Source organism: Colobus angolensis, unplaced genomic scaffold (genome assembly GCF_000951035.1).
Source record: "Colobus angolensis palliatus isolate OR3802 unplaced genomic scaffold, Cang.pa_1.0 Scaffold159, whole genome shotgun sequence".
NCBI lineage: Eukaryota > Metazoa > Chordata > Mammalia > Primates > Cercopithecidae > Colobus > Colobus angolensis.
In genome coordinates this window covers 2789027-2806917 of record NW_012114699.1, presented here as the reverse complement: position 1 = coordinate 2806917, position 17891 = coordinate 2789027, and positions in this window count along the sequence as shown.

The following is a 17891-nucleotide window of genomic DNA, read 5'->3' as shown; positions in this document are numbered from 1 at the left end:
AAAAAAAAAAAAAGAAGAACAAATGTTGTTAAAATGTCCATGCTATCCAAAACCATCTACAGATTCAATGCAATTCCTATTAAAATACCAATGAAATTCTTAACAGAAATACAAAAAACAATCTTAAAATGTGTATGCAACTAAAAAAGACCCAGAATAGTCATAGCTAGCCTGAGGAAGAAGTTACCAAACTGGAGGAACCAAATTATCTGGCTTCCAATTATACAACAAAGCTATAGTAACCAAAACAGCACAGTATTCTCATGAAAACAGACATATAAAACAATAAAGAAGAATAAAGAATGCAGAAAGAAATCCACATGCCTACAGTGAACTCATTTTCAACAAAGGTGCCAAGGTGTAAAGACAGTCACTTCAATAAATGGTGCTTGGGAAACTGAACATTCATATGCAGAATGAAACTAGACTCTGCTCTCTCATTACATAAAAAAAAAAAAAAAAATCAAACAAAATGAATTAAAGACTTAAACCCAAGACCTAAACTATGAAACTACCACAAGAAAACATTAGGGAAAATTTCCAGGACATTGATTTGGGCAAAAATTGTTTGAGTAATACCCAAAAAACAGAGGCCACTACAGCAAAAATGAACAAATGGGATCACTTCAAGTTGGATGGCCTCTGTACCACAAGAGAAACAACCAACAAAGTAAAGAGAGAGAATGGGAGAAAATATTTGCAAAGTACCCATCTGACAAGGAACTATTAACCATAATATATAAAGAGCTCTAACTAATGTGTGGGAAAAAATCTGATAATCTGACTTTGAAAATGGACACAAGATTTGAATAGACATTTCTCAAATGAAGATATATGAATGGCAAACAGGCATATGAAAAGCTGCTCAACATTATTTGTCATCAGAGCAATGAAAATCAAAACCACAATGAGCTATAATCTCATTCCGGGTTAAATGGCTTATATCCAAAAGACAGTCAGTAACAAATGCTGGCAAGGATTTGGAGAAAAGGATGCCCTTGCACACTGTTGGTGGGAATGTAAATTAGTACAATTACTACAGATTTGAGGTTCCTCAAAAAATTAAAATAGGGCTATCATATGGGTATCCTCCTGATGGGTACACACCCAAAAGAATCCTCCTGATGGGTACACACCCAAAAGAGAGGAAATCAGTATATCAAAGAAATTTCTACACTCCTATATTTGTTGTTGCACTATTCACAACAGCCAAAATTTAGAAACAATCTAAGTGTTTATCAACAGATAAATGGATCAAGAAAATGTGGTACATACACACAATGGACCACTATTCAGCCATAAAAAATAAATGAGATCCTGTTATTTGCAATAAATAAATAAATAAAAATAAATGGAACTGTAGATCATTATGTTATTTGAAATAAGCCAGGCATATAAAGACTAATATTGCATGTTCTCACTTATTTGTGGCATGTAAGAATAAAAACAATTGAATTCATGGAGACAGAGAGTAGAAGGACGGTTACCAGTGGCTGGGAAAGGTAGTAGGCTGTGAGGGGGAGTTGTGGGTGGTTAACAAGTGCAAAAAGTAGTTAGAAAAAATGAATATGATCTACTATTTGGCAGCACAACTGGGTGACTATAGTCATTAATAATTTAAGTGTATATTTTAAAATAACTAAATGAGTATAATTGGATTGTTTATTAACACAAAAGATAAATGCTTCAGGAGATTGATACCCCATTCTTCATGATGTGGTTATGATACACGCCTATATAAAAACATCTAGGCCGGGCGCGGTGGCTCAAGCCTGTAATCCCAGCACTTTGGGAGGCCGAGACGGGCGGATCACAAGGTCAGGAGATCGAGACCATCCTGGCGAACATGATGTAAACCCCGTCTCTACTAAAAAAATACAAAAAATCAGCCGGGCGAGGTGGCTGCGCTTGTGGTCCCAGCCACTCGGGAGGCTGAGGCAGGAGAATGGCGTAAACCTGGGAGGCGGAGCTTGCAGTGAGCTGAAATCTGGCCACTGCACTCCAGCCTGGGCGGCAGAGCGAGACTCCGTCTCAAAAAAAAAAAAAAAAAATCTAATGTTCTCCATAAATATATACATCTACTAAATACCCACAGAAATGAAAAATGAAAAAAATAATTAAATGATATCTGAAATTCATAAAATAGAAAGCAGATAAATAATAGAAACCAATAAAAACAAAAGTCAGTTCTTTGAATAGAACAACAAATTTAATGATCCTTTAACTACAATGACTGCAAAAGTAGGAGAGTAATTTCAGATTACTTCAATCAAGCATCGGAAATGAACACCACTACCCACCTTACAGAAATAAAAAAATCATTTTACATGAATATTGTGAACAATTGAATGCCAAATTATTAGAAAACCCAGATGCAATGAACATCTTCCTCGAATGGCATAAACTACTGAGACTGACTCAAGAAGAAATAGAAAATCAGAATAGGCTTACAAGTACGGGGATATAATTAGTAACTGAAAAACAAACAAAACAAAGTAAAATTTTAGCAGTTGTCCTGAGCCTATTCCTGGACTAAATGGGTTTACAGGCAAATTCTGGAAAGCAGTTGAAGAAGTAACACCAATTTTCACAAGATCTTCTACAAAAAGGAGAATAAGAAGTCATACTTCCTATCTCATACTATGAATTCAGTAGTAAAGTGATACCAACACCAGACAGTCATAACATGAAAACTATATATTACTATCCCTTAGTAATATAGTTGTAAAAATTCTCAACAAACTATTAGTGAACTAATTCCAGCAACATATAAATAGGATTTTACACCATGACCAGTAAGTATTTATCATAGGCGTATGTAAATTTGACTCACCATAAAAATCTATCAATACAAATATGACATTTACAGAATAAGGGAAAAATGCTTCATGAGCATCTCTATGGATGCAGAAAGACCCATTGATGTGACCCAGCATACTTTAATAATAATAATACTCAGTGAGCCTGGAATAGAAGGAAATTCCTGAACTGTTAAAGTCCAACTAAGAAAAATGATTTAATTGTAAATGGTTGAATGTTTTCATCACTGAATGGTCTAATCCTTCAATCAATGATGGAATGTTTCTATAATCAGGAGCAAAACAAGGTGTCCACTGTCACTTTATTTGTTATATTGTGCTTGGGACTCCAATCAGAGATATAAGCAAGGAAAGTTATAAAAGAGGTCATTGGGTACAACGAGATTCGTATAGGTAAGTCAGAGTCAGACCATGTTGGTTCTTGAAAATTATATAAAAATCATTTGGGTTTATCTAAGAACAGGATAAGTACAAAAGAAAATAGAGACATAGAGATGGATAAGGCATTTCATACTATTAAAATTTATTAATTACTTTTAATTATAGTTAAGCCCATGTTTAAATTTTAAAATTCTAATATTTCAATTTAAAAATGATATTTCTAATTATGTGTCTATCATAATGTAGATTTAAAATCTGTTTCAAATCAGAGACTTTTTTATGTATTTCTCATTTTGTCACTCCTGGAAACATTTGCATGAAATAAATGTCCCTAGGAAATTCTCACTTCCCCATTTAAATTTATATTAAAAACACAATGCATAGTCAGAGAATATATGCCGTGCTTAGAATTCTCCACTGCATGCTGTGCTGTGTGAGTTAATTCCAGCAGATTTAGTATTGACCTGGGCTGTCTTGCCTAAATAAAAAATGAACCTGTCTCATACTGATCCCTGATGAAAGCATGCATTTCTTTGTCATGGTAGGGAAAAGGAGGTTTAGGAAGTTTTGTATCTGCTTTTCAGCATTGTTTTTTATTAACAGTGAAATTGATGACTTGCACATGGTCTCTTTGAGGTCCCTGGGGTCTCTGCCATTGTAGCTGTTTACATTGCAAGAATGGACCTTATATTCGAGCACAAATGAAACTTGTGTCTAGCTTTCCTGGATCCGATGCTGTGAGACAGCCTTTGACAGTGATTCATTTATTAACTTTGACATGGTCACTATATTATTTTGTATTTCTTCAATAAGCCATACATTTGCAAGCATTGCCATTTTGGGTATTGTTAATATACTTTAACAATGAAACCCTAGCAAACTTCCACTTCCAGATACTTATGTCCTACAGTGCAGATTTCAAACTGCTCAGTGCAATCAGCAAGGACTTTCTCAATGAAGCCCAATTTATCTCTCCAAAACTATGTGTTATACCTGCTAGCCTCTCACCCAATATAATTTTGTTTTCTCCTCTATATTTTTATAGAAAATGGGTCATTGCACCACTGTAAAATTATTGTATTGGATCACACCTATTTGTCAATATTTTTTATCCATTTATGCTTAATACATGTCTGACACACAGTAAGTGCTCAATAAATGTTGGATGGATAGATGCATGCATGAAAGATTGTCCTTTGTTTTGACCTTACTACTACTGAAATAATACTTCTCTAACAACAGATAACACAATATGATACATAAAAGTAATGTTTGTGGAAATACATTAGAACATGAACATGAATCATATATTTTGCTATCTACCTTCCCTTTCTAATGTTCATAACTACTTCTACTATCAGTTAATTATATCCCGCTGTTCATTTATTATCACAATTTAACTTGGTTATCACATACAGCAGAAGGCTTCATTGAACTACAGTGAAAGTCTGGCTCTAAATGTGCCAGGGATAGTTAAATGAATTATAATGTAACATTGGCTCAGGGACTCAGGCTAAAAATTACTGAATGGACAGTTAGCTGATCTGAAAGGAGAGTAGAATGGAAATTTTAAACAATTCACTGATAATCACCCAGGAGGGATTTGGAAAGTATGCTTTTATAGATAACATTCACAAAAAAATATTTAATATTAATGCCTGAAAACCTTCAGCCAAATTTGTTTTAATCCCTATAATATGCAGAGTATTACAGTTTTCTTTTTTAAAAGTTAGACTTTGCATTAGGCTTTCATGTTCATGTAAAGTATTGAAATGGAATGGAAATTAATATAGTCACTTTTGTAGGAATAATTCCAAGACATTAACCTAGCCAAAAATGAATACATTCAACCAATGAATACACTCTTGGCATTATGATGGGTACAACCATTCCCCAAGCAGTCATGCTCCATTAAAAAATATATTTTCTTATTATCCCCACAGCAATTGGACTTTAAAACTAATGGATACACTAACAGTAAAAGTTTTAACACTCTGATAAAAAAAAAATCAACAAAAACAACGAAAACTTTTGTATACAAACCACTATGTTGGGTTATTAGTATTATAACAGAAGAGGTTTAAATTAAAAGTGCTGTTGCAGAAAGACTAATCCACAACTGTGCTGATAGAATGTAACAAGTTCTGTCCATAAATCAAGGATTTGCTAATAAAATGTTACTTTTTATTTCAAGTTAACTTAGGTGTGTTTATTCTATTAACCTTACATTTTGAAAATGACAGTTCAGTTTTACTAATTACAGTTCCCGTCGTTTTCATCATATATCCCACAGAAATATGCACATGCTTCTTCCTTTGAATCCCTGGAATGCAGAAATTTAATCTCATTTCTATCTTCAGTAATTTAATGATGTTATTACTCAATACATAGAAGAATAATGTTTCGTTTATTCACTTTGCATGTGTTTTGGTTCCCTTTCTTTCAAGTAATGAATGATATGTTAAGCCACTGAATATTCTTTTTTCTAAACATAGGTATTATATATCTACTATCTCATTTTTGAATACAAATATAGCTATACATAGTTATTTTACATCAGTTATGTAAACAGACAACCTAAAGATCTAACTGCTATTTTATTTATTATTATTATACTTTAAGTTCCGGGATACATGTGCAGAACGTGCAGGTTTGTTACTTAGGTATACATGTGCCATGGTGGTTTGCTGAACCCATCAGCCCATCATCTACATTAGGTATTTCTCCTAATGGTATTCCTCCCCTTGCCCCCCACCCCCCTACAGGTGTGATGTTCCCTTCCCTGTGCCCATGTGTTTTTATTGCTCAACTCCCACTTATGAGTGAGAACATGCAGTGTTTGGTTTCTTGTTCCTGTGTTAGTTTGCTGAGAATGATGGTTTCCAGTTACATCCATGTCCCTGCAGAGGACATGAACCCATTCTTTTTTATGGCTGCATAGTGTTCCATAGTGTATATATGCCACATTTTCTTTATCCAGTCTATTACTGATGGGCATTTGGGTTGGTTCCAAGTCTTTGCTATTGTGAATAGTGCTGCAATAAACATATGTGTGCATGTGTCTTTATAGTAGAATGATTTATAAGCCTTTGGGTATGTACCTAGTAATGGGATTGCTGGGTCAAATGGTATTTCTAGTTCTAGATCCTTGAGGAATTGCCACACTGTCTTCCACAATGGTTGAACTAATTTACACTCCCACAAACAGTGTAAAAGCTTTCCTATTTCGCCACATCCTCTCCTGCATCGGTTGTTTCCTGACTTTTTAATGATCACCATTCTAACTGGCATGAGATGGTGTCTCATTGTTGTTTTGATTTGCATTGCTCTGATGACCAGTGATGACGAGCTTTTTTTCACATGTATGTTGGCATGGGCAAAGATTTCATGACTAAAACACCAAAAGCAATTTCAACAAAAGCCAAAATTGACAAATGAGACCTAATTAAACTAAAGAGCTTCTGCACAGCAAAATAAATTATCATCAGAGTGAGCAGGCAACCTACAGAATGGGAGAAAATTTTTACAATCTATCCATCTCACAAAGGGCTAATATCCAGAATCTACAAGGAACTGAAACAGACTTACAAGAAAAAGACAACCCCACCAAACAGTGGGCAAAGGATATGAGCAGACACTTTTCAAAAGAAGACATCTAACTGCTATTTACAACAGACTTTACTTCATCTCTGCCATTTTAAGATTTCCTAATACAAAAGCTGGATTAGTCTCATTTGTTGCTAGTGCTGTTAGTGCACATATCTATCAGTATTAATAATACTTTGAATACAAATGGTCTGTTTGTCTGTCTTCTATACTGGGGAAATTTTCACAGCAAAAAGATTTTGCTATATTTGTTGTGTTGTTAAATTCTTAGCATCCAAAAAAAAAAAAAAATGTCTGAGAAATGACAGCTACTCTCTCAGTGTTTGAATGAAATTGAATGGGTTAAACATTTTTTCTGAATGTGTCTGTGTGTTTTCAGGTGAGATTAACATTTGCTTCGGTGAACTCAATAAGGTAGATTTCCCTCCTCAATCTTGTTGGGCATCATTAAATCCAATAACGACCTGAGTAGAACAAAAGGTAGAGGAACGAGGAATTTGCTCGTTTATTTATGCCTTACTGCTTGAGTTGGAACGTCTCATCTCATTTTCTCCTGCCCTCTGTTTAGGATTTACATAATCAAGTTCATTGGCTCTCAGTCCTTCAGACTCAGACTAAATTATATCACTAGCAGATTATTGGACTTCTCAACCTCCATAATGATGTGATCCAATTTCTCATAATAAATCTATCTGTCTATCTATCATCTATCTATATCTATCATCTTTTAATGGTTTTGTTTCTGGAGAACCATGACTAACACATACATTAATTATTTTTTGCAAAGCCTTATACATTTATTCTATGTTAATCTTAAATACATTGGTAAGATTTATGCCTATAATAACATTTAACTTGTAGAATTGGGTAGAAAATGAACTATAAAAGAGATAAAATAATCTGTGTGTTATATCTATAAATTAAAAGAATTTTAGTCCATAGTGTAAGGGAATTGATTGCTTTTACTTCAATTACACTGGACCTGTATACCCAATTAATAGTATATTATAGGCATTCTTTATTATATCATAATATTTTGAGAGACGCTATAAATATAAATTTAGGAAAATGAATTCTCTCAATATGTCATAGCTCTTGTTATTTATATATTCATTATATGGGTGTTCTAAAGTGAAGAGTCAACACCTTTCATCATTGTCTTAAATAGTTAAGGTGTATGTTTACTTCTTTGCAATGGCCAATAAATTTTATTTTTAAGTCCTGACTAGATGTGCATAACATTCTGAATTGATTGTTACAATACACATGTAAGAGAACTGGAAAAGTTAGTCTTATGGTGTCATAGGCAGAATAATGCTTTCTTCCTAAAATATGTCTTTGTATTCACCCTCTGATCTGTGAATATGTTATGTTACATGGCAAGTGGAGCTATGAAGATGGAATTTATGTTAAGGACCTTAAGGATAGAGCGAATATCCTGGATAATATCCGTGGGCCCAATGTATTCATATGGGCCCTAAAAAATGAAAGAAAGAGGAAAGCAAGTCAATTAGAGACATGTGGGGGAAAGATGGCCAGAAAGATTTAAATTATGGGAAGACCTTAGCCCACTACTGCTTACCTTGAAGAAGGAGAAAGGTAGTCATGAGCCAAGGAATAACAGTGACCTCTGGAAACACAGGATGACCCTCAGTTGACAGCCAGCAAAGTAAAAGGATCCTCACCAACAACCACTAGGAATTAAACTTTGCCAATAACCCAAATAAGATGGGGAATAGGTTCTCTCCTATAACCTCCAGAAAAAATACAGCCTTACCAACACCTTGATTTTAGCCCAGTGAGATTCATGTCAGACTTCTAACCTATAAAACAAATGGAAAACAAACATAAAACATATTTGTGGAGTTTTGCTCTGCTAAATTTGTAGTAATTTGTAATGGGAACAAAAGAAAATTAACACAAATGGCCCATGCAAAGGAAAACATAATAATAGCCATTACTCATTAAGTACTTATGGTGAGTCAGGGACATTCCATATATGATCTCATTTAATAGTAATAATAGTATCTTTGTTTGTATAGATGAGATAATTGAAGCAAATAAAGACTAAATAGCTGTTCAAACTTTGCCAGCTTTGTGGTTATACCTGAATTGTTCAAACAAGCTAACCCTGAGTTACTTTTTAACCACTATTCTACACTGTTTCTCAACAGAACTAGAGGGTTATATGATGAAGGAATATTAAGTTAATACTAAAATTACAGAAGTAGTCATTTATGTAAGATCATTATCTGTTATTATTTATGTACATAAGCTTAAAGGATCTACTGTGCAGATTCTTTACTGAAGTTTATTTTATGGAAATAAGCTCAGAAATATTACATATTCAAGGATTTACTTTTCATTGTATGAAATCTATCATAAAAATTAATATTACAACACAGTCTAGTTAACTATAGGTACAATGTTCTATAGCAGATCTCTAGAATTTCATCTTGCATAACTGAAACTATACCTATTGAATTGTAACTCCCCATTTTCCCCTTCCCTAAGCCCTAGGCAACTACTATTCTACCTCTCCATATTCTATGAGTTTTACTATTTTTTATTGATACATAATACTTGTACAAATTTGGGGTACATGCGATATATTGATATATTCATATAATGTATAATGATCAAATTGGGATACTTGAGGCATCCATCACTTCAAACATTTATCTTTTCTTTATGCTGCTAATATTCTAATCCTTCTCTTCTAGCTATTTTGAAATATACAATAAATTATTGTTAACTACAGTTACCCTACCATACTATAGAACACTAGAACATTTCCGTTCTACGTAACTGTATTTTTTTAACCTGTTAACCAAACTTTCTTTATTTTTCTCTCTCCCTTCATCTTTCTTAGCCCCTGATAACCAACAATCAACTCTCTACCTCCAAGAGATCCACTTTTCTAGGGCCTACAATGAGTGAGTACATGTGATATTTGTCTTTCCATGCTCGTCTAATTTTGCTTAACACAGTGACCTCCAGTTCCATCCACATTACTGCAAATGACAGAATTTCATCCATTTTATGGCTGAATAATATTTCTTTGTGTATATGTACCACATTTTCTTTATCCATTTCTCTGTTAATGGACACTTTGATTCCATATCTTGGCTATTGTGAAGAGTACTGAAATAGACATGATTTCTTTCTTTTGAATATATACCCAGTAATGGAATTGCTGGATCATATGGTAATTCTATTTTCAGTTGTGTTTGTTTGTTTGTTTGTTTGCTTTATGAACCTCCATACTTTTTTACATAGCAGCTGTACTAACTTACATTCCCACCAACAATGGGAGTGTTTGTTTTTCTCCATGTCCTCTCCAACATCCCTTATATTTTATAAAAAACATTTTAAGTGAGGTGAGATGATATCTCATTGTGGTTTTGATTTGCATCTCTCTGATAAGTAATGATATTGAGCATTTTTTCATATATCTGTTGACCATTTGTATGTCTTCTGGGAAGTGTCTATTCAGATCTTTTAGACATGTTTAATTGGATTACTTTTATTTGATTGTCTCTTGGTTGGTTTTAGTTTCTTATATACTCTGGTTATGAATTCTTTGTTGGATAGATACTTTGCAAATATTTTCTTTCATTATGTTGGTTGGCCTTTCACTTTTCTGATTATTTCCTTTGCAGTGCAGGCACTTTTTAACTTGATGTAATCTTATTTGTCTATTTTTGCTTTCTTTGCCTGTGACTTTGAGGTCTCACATAAAAATTTATTTGCCTAGACCAATGTCCTGAAGTACATCCACAGTGATTTTTTAGTAGATTCATGGCATTTGTTTTTACATTTAAGTATTTAATTCATTTCATTTGATTTTTGCATACAGTAGAGATAGTTTTTCCAAAAAATATGTATTAGACTGTACTTTCTTCAATGTATATTTTTGTGACCTTTCACAAAAATGAGTTAGCCGTAAATGCGTGGATTGAGTTTTGGCTTCTCTATTCTGTTCCATTGGTCTATATGTCTGTTTTTCTGTCAGTACTATACTGCTTTGGTAACTATAAATTTGTAGTATACTTTGAAGATAGGTAGTATGATGCCTCTAGTTTTGTTCTTTTTGCTCAAGACTGATTTGGCTATTCAGGGTCTTTTGTGATTCTATACAAATTTTAGGATTATTTTTATTTCTGCAAATAATGTCATGGGCATTTTTATATAGATTGTATTGAATCTGTAGATTGCTTGGATTAGTCTAGCCCTTTTAAGTGTGTTAGTTCATTCAATCCATGAGCATGGAATACTGTCTTAATTTTTATGTCTTTTTCAATTCATTTCATCAATGTTTTATAGTATTCCTTGTACAGATCTTTCACTTTTTCGGTTAAATTTATTCCTATGCATTTTATACATTTATAGCTATTGTAAATGATATTGCTTTTTTGATTTTTTTTTCAGATTATTCACTGTTGAAGTAATTAAATGCTACAAATTTTCATGTTTACGTTTTACTCTGAAACTTTACTGAATTTATTGGTTCTCGCACTTTTTTGGTGGGGTCTTTAGTTTTTTCTAAATATAATATGATGTTGCCTGTGAACAAGGGTAATTTGACCTCTTTTTTTTCCAATTTGGATTCCTTTTATTTCTTTCTCTTGTCAAATTTCTCTGACTAGGGGTTTTAGTACTATATTGAATAAAAGTGGTGACAGTGAGCATCCTTGTCTTGTTCCAGATCTTACAAGGGAAGCTTTCAGTTTTCTGCATTAAGTATGGTGTTTGCTATGGGTTTTTCATATATGGTGTTTATTGCTTTGAGGTATGCTCCCTCTTGACCCAGTTTTGGAGCTTTTTTTGTTGCAAATGGACTAATGTTTAGTTTTGTTTAATGCTTTTCCAGCATCTATGGAAATTACCATATGGTTTCTGTCTTTGATTCTGTTGGCGTGATGTGTCACTTTTATTTATTTCCATTTATTGAGCCATCCTTACTTCCCTTGGATGAATACAACTTGATTAGGGAAGTGATTTTTTTTAAGTGTTGTTGAATTCAGTTTGCTGGTATTTGGTTGTGTACTTTTGCATCTATGTTCATCAGAAATGATGCCCTGTAGTTTTCTTGTTGTTGTTGTTGTTGTGTTCTTGTCTAGTTTTGGTATTAAGGTGATACTGGACTTGTAGAGAATGAGTCTAAAAGTATTCCTTCTTCCTCAACTTTTGGGACTATTTTGATGAGGACTGGTGCTGGTTCTCTTTTCAATATTCTGTAGAATTCAGCAGTGAAGTCATCAGGGTCTTGGACTCTTTTGTTGAGGGAATTTGATTACAAATTCCATTCTGTTATCCATTATTGGTCTGTTAAGATTTTTTATTTCTTCATAATTCAATCTTGATAGGTACGTGTCAGGATTTTTTTCATTCTTTCAAGGTTTCCCAATTTGTTTCAGATTTTACTTATTTGGTACTTCTCTCTTTTATTGGTTAGCATAGCTAAAGTTTTGCTAATTTTGTTTATACTTTCAAAAAAAACCAACGTTTTGCTTCATTGATTTTGTCTTGATTTATATTTATTTCTGTTTGATCTGTATTATTTCTTTTCTTCTACCAATTTTGGGTTTGATTTGTTCTTGCTTTTCTAGTTCTTGGAGGAGCATAGTTTATTTGAAATATTTTTACATTTTTGATGTAGGTATTTATTACTATAAACTTACCTTTTAACAATGCTTTTGCTATATTCAATAGATTTTGGTATGTTGTGTTTCTGTTTTCATTTCTTTCAAAAATGTTTAAATTGTCTTCTTAGTTTCTTCCTTGACCCATTGATCCTTTGAGAGCAAATGTTTAATTTTCATATGTTTCTATATTTTCCAAAATTCTTCTTGTTATTCCATTGTGGTAAGAAAGGAAAATTAATATGATTTGAATATTTTGTATTTGTGGAGACTTCGCTATGCCCTAGTATATGGTCTACTCTGGAGAAAATCCCATGTGTTAATGAGGATAATGTGTATTTTGCAACAGTTGGATGAAATGTTTTATAAATGTCAATTACATTCATTTGTTCTAGAGTGTAGTTTAAGTCCAATGTTTCTTTGTCAATTCCCTGTCTGGATGATATGTCCATTACTGAGAGTGGGATGAGTCTGTCTTCTGCTATTATTAAATTTGAGTCTGTCTGTTCTTTAATGTATATTAATATTTGCTTTATATATTTGAGTGTCTATGTGTTGGGTGTGTATATATATATATATGTGTGTGTGTGTGTGTGTGTATGTATCTTTCTGCTTAACTGAACCCTTCATCATTATATAATGACTTTGTTTATCTCTTTTACTGTCTTTGACTTGAAGTCTGTTTCATCTAAATAATGTAAGTATAGCTTCTCTTGTTCTTTTTGTTTTCCGTTTGCATAGGATTATCTTCCATGCCTTAACTTTCAGTTTATGTGTCTATAGATGAAGTGAGTTTCTCGTAGGGAGCAAAAATTTTAGGTCTTGTAATTTTATTCATTGAACCACTCTATGTCTGTTAATTGGAGAATTTAGTCCATTTACATTTAATGTTATTATTTACAGGAAAAGACTTACTACTGCCATTTTGTTTCTTGTTTTCTAGTGATTCTATATCTTATCTTTCTTTCTTAATGTTTTCTTATGTGGTTTAGTAATATTCTCTGGCAGTATGTTTTGATTTGCTGCTTTTCAATTTTAATTTACTACTACAGGTATTTGATGTGTGGTTACCATGATGTTTACAAAAATATCTTATTGATATAGCAAGTTATTTTAAATAAATGAATACTTAACTTTGATTACAAAGGCAAAAACGTGAAAAAAAATTCTATACTTTAACTCCATCTGTGATTTTGACCTTTTTTAAATGTTTAATTTTTGTGTGTTTATTGTCCCAGTTTACAACTTTGAATATTGCCTAGGTCTTAATATGCTGTTGTTATTATTAATTTTTATAGATTTGTATTTTAGTCTTCCTACTAGAGATATGAGTGGATTACACACCACAATTACAGTATTGGAGTCAGGGAAAGCAACTTTATTATTCACAAACAGGAAGCAAAAATCAACAGAAATCTAATTTTCATGGCAAGCTAGTACTCCAAGGCTCAGAAAAAGTGCTCAGGGCAGTGGCCACACATGGTGGTTCATGCCTGTAATCCCAGTATTTTGGGAGGCCAAGGTGGGTGGATTGCTTGAGTCTAGGAGTTAAAGACCAGCCTGGGCAACATGATGAAACCCAGTCTCTACAAAAAATATAAAAATTAGCCAGGCGTAGTGGTGCTTGCCTGTAGTCCCAGCTATTTGGGAGGCTGAGGCAGGAGGATCTCTTGATCCCAGGAGGCAGAGGTTGAAGTGAGCCAAGATGGAGCCATTGCACTGTAACCTGGGTTAACGAATGAGACCCTGTCTCAAAAAAGAAAAAATAATGCTCGGGGCAGAGATAATCTTGTCTACCTGTTTCCCACTTTGCATCACAACTGCAGAAACCCAAAAGCACTCCAATCTGGCTTTTTACCTCTGACATCACTGAGCATGTGGAATACAAGTGTTGTTTTAGTAGTGACCAGTTGAGAGCAACGGGTGTTCTGTCGATTTATTCTTATCTATGGCCACTGCATTCTAGCACTTCCTACAGTTATCCTCAGAGCTACAAGAAGGATGAGGAAGAGCTGGGTTAGCCAAGTCAGGGTCATCTGGGGACCTCTTCTCCAACACTTCTATTTTAATCAATGTGTTGGTATATAATTGTTCATAATAGTCTCCTGTGATCCTTTTTATTTTTGTGAAACCAATTGTAATTTATCTTCTTTTATTTCTGATTTAATTTATTTGTGTCTCCTCCCTTTCTTTTTCTAAGGGAATCTAGCCGTGATTTATCAATGTTGTTTACATTTTTCTAAACCAGTTCTTAGTACTGTCGATTTTTTCTATTCTTTATTCTTTTTACTTTCTTTTCTTTTCTTTTCTTTTCTTTTCTTTTCTTTTCTTTTATATGAGATGGAGTCTTGCTCTGTCACCAGGCTGGAGTGCAATGGCGTGATCTTGGCTCATTGTAACCTCTGCTTCCTGAGTTCAAGCGATTCTCCTGCCTCAGTCTCCTGAGTAGCTGGGAGTACAGATGCGTGCCCCCATGCCTGGCCAATTATTTGTATTTTTAGTAGAGATGATGTTTCACTGTGTTAGCCAGGATGGCCTCAATCTCCTGACCTCGTGATCCGCCCACCTCAGCCTCCCAAAGTGCTGGGGTTACAGGCATGAGCCACTGCACCCGGCTATTCCTTTTACTTTTTCTCTAATCTATATTATTTCTTTAATTGTACTAACTTTGAGCTAAGTTTGTTCTTGTTTTCTAGTTCTTTGAGGTGTAAATTTAGAAGATTTACTGAAATTCTCTTTTCTTATTTTAATATAGATATTTATCATTATAAACTTTTCTCTTAGTACAGCTTTTGTTGCATCCCGTAGCTTTTATTGTGTTATGTTTTAATTTTTATAGGTCTTAAGATATTTTCTACTTTTTATTTTTATTTATTATTGAGTCATTGATTGTTCGGAGGTGTTTTGTTTAATTTCCTCATACTTGTGAATTCTACCGTTTTCCTTCTGTTATAGATTTCTAGTTTCATTTCATTGTGATTAAAAATTATATTTGGTATGATTTAAATCTTAAATTCGTCAAGATATTCTTTGAGACCTAACATATCATATATCCTGAAGAACATTGCATATGTACTTGAGAATAATGTATATTCTGTTGCTGTTGGGTTGAATGTATATGTCTGTTACATCCATTTGATCTACATGGTTGTTCAAGTCTACTATTTCCTCATTGATTGTTTTCTGGATGTTATATCAATTATTTAAAGTGGGATATTGAATTATCCTGCTAATATAATAATACTATTTATTTTTCTTCAGTTCTGTCAATGTTTGCTTTATATATTCAGCTGCTCTAATGCTGAGTGCACGTATGTTTATATTGTTAAATATTCTTGGAGAATTTATCCTTTTATTATTATATAATTATTTTCTTTGTCTCTTGTAACAGTTTTTGACTCAAGACGTATTTTGTCTGAAGTGAATGTAGCCACTCCTGCTCTCTTTTGGTTACCACTTTTATGGTATATCTTTTTTCATCTCATCAATTATAGCTTACCTGCGTTCTTAAAGTCAAAGTGACAATCTTGTAGACTGCATGTGGTTGGATCTTAAATTTTAGATATTCAGCTCTAGATATCTTAGGTGGGAAGTTTAACACAATTATGTTTAAAATAATGATTAAGTTTCCCGGAGCAAGATGGCCGAATAGGAACAGCTCCAGTCTCCAGCTCCCAATGGGAGCCATACAGAAGATGGGTGATTTCTGCAGTTTCAACTGAGGTACTGGGTTCATCTCACTGGGGAGTGACGGTAGGTGCTGGTCAGCTGGTGCAGCCCGACCAGCCAGAGCTGAAGCAGGGTGAGGCATCACCTCACCTGGGAATCGCAACGGGGAAGGGAATCCCTTTTCCTAGCCAGGGGAACTGAGACAGACAACACTGGGAAAATCGGATAACTCCCACCCTAATACTGCGCTTTAACAAGGGTCTTAGCAAATGGCACATCAGGAGATTATATCCCACACCTGGCCAGAAGGGTCCCACCCCCCACGGAGCCTTCCTCATTGCTAGCACAGCAGTCTGCGATCTGACTGCAAGGCAGCACCAAGACTGGGGGAGGGGCGCCCGCCATTGCTGAGGCTTAAGTAAGTAAACAAAGCCACCTGGAAGCTCCAACTGGGTGGAGCCCACAGGAGCTCAAGGAGGCCTGCCTGTCTCTGTAGACTCCACCTCTGGGGACAGCACACAGCTAAACAAAAAGTAGCAGAAAGCTCTGCAGATGCAAATGACCCTGTCTGACAGCTTTGAAGAGAGCAGTGGATCTCCCAACACAGAGGTTGAGATCTGAGAACGGACAGACTGTCTGCTCAAGTGGGTCCCTGACCCCTGAGTAGCCTAACTGGGAGACATACCCCACTAGGTGCAGACTGACACCCCACACCTCACACAGCAGGGTACACCCCTGAGACGAAGCTTCCAGAGCAAGAATCAGACAGGATGACTTGCTGTTCAGCAATATTCTATCTTCTACAGCCTCTGCTGCTGATACTCAGGCAAGCAGGGTCTGGAGTGGACCTCAAGCAATCTCCAACAGACCTGCAGCTGAGGGTCCTGACTGTTAGATGGAAAACTAACAAACAGAAAGGACACCCACACCAAAACCCCATCAGTACGTCACCATCATCAAAGACCAAAGGCAGATAAAACCACAAAGATGGGGAAAAAGTAGTGCAGAAAAGCTGGAAATTCAAAAAATAAGAGTGCATCTCCCCCTCCAAAGGAATGCAGCTCATCGCCAGCAACAGATCAAAGCTGGATGGAGAATGACTTTGACGATTTGAGGGAAGAAGGCTTCAGTCCATCAAACTTCTCAGAGCTAAAGGAGGAATTATGTACCCAGTGCAAAGAAACTAAAAATCTTGAAAAAAGAATGGAAGAATGGATAACTAGAATAATCAATGCAGAGAAGGCCATAAACGAACTGACAGAGATAAAAACCATGACACAAGAAATATATGACAAATGCACAAGTTTCAGTAACAAACTCAATCAACTGGAAGAAAGAGTATCAGCGATTGAGGATCAAATGGATGAAATCAAGCAAGAAGAGAAGTCTAAAGAAAAAAGAGGAAAAAGAAATGAACAAAGCCTTCAAGAAATATGGGATTATGTGAAAAGACCAAATCTATGTCTGATTGGGGTGCCTGAAAGTGAGGGAGAAAATGGAACCAAGTTGGAAAACACTCTTCAGGATATCATCCAGGAGAACTTCCCCAACCTAGTAAGGCAGGCCAACATTCAAATTCAGGAAATACAGAGAACGCCACAAAGATACTCCTCGAGAAGAGCAACTCCAAGACACATCATTGTCAGATTCACCAAAGTTTATGAAGGAAAAAATGTTAAGGGCAGCCAGAGAGAAAGGTCGGGTTACCCACAAAGGGAATTCCATCAGACTAACAGCAGATCTCTCCACACAAACTTTACAAGCCAGAAGA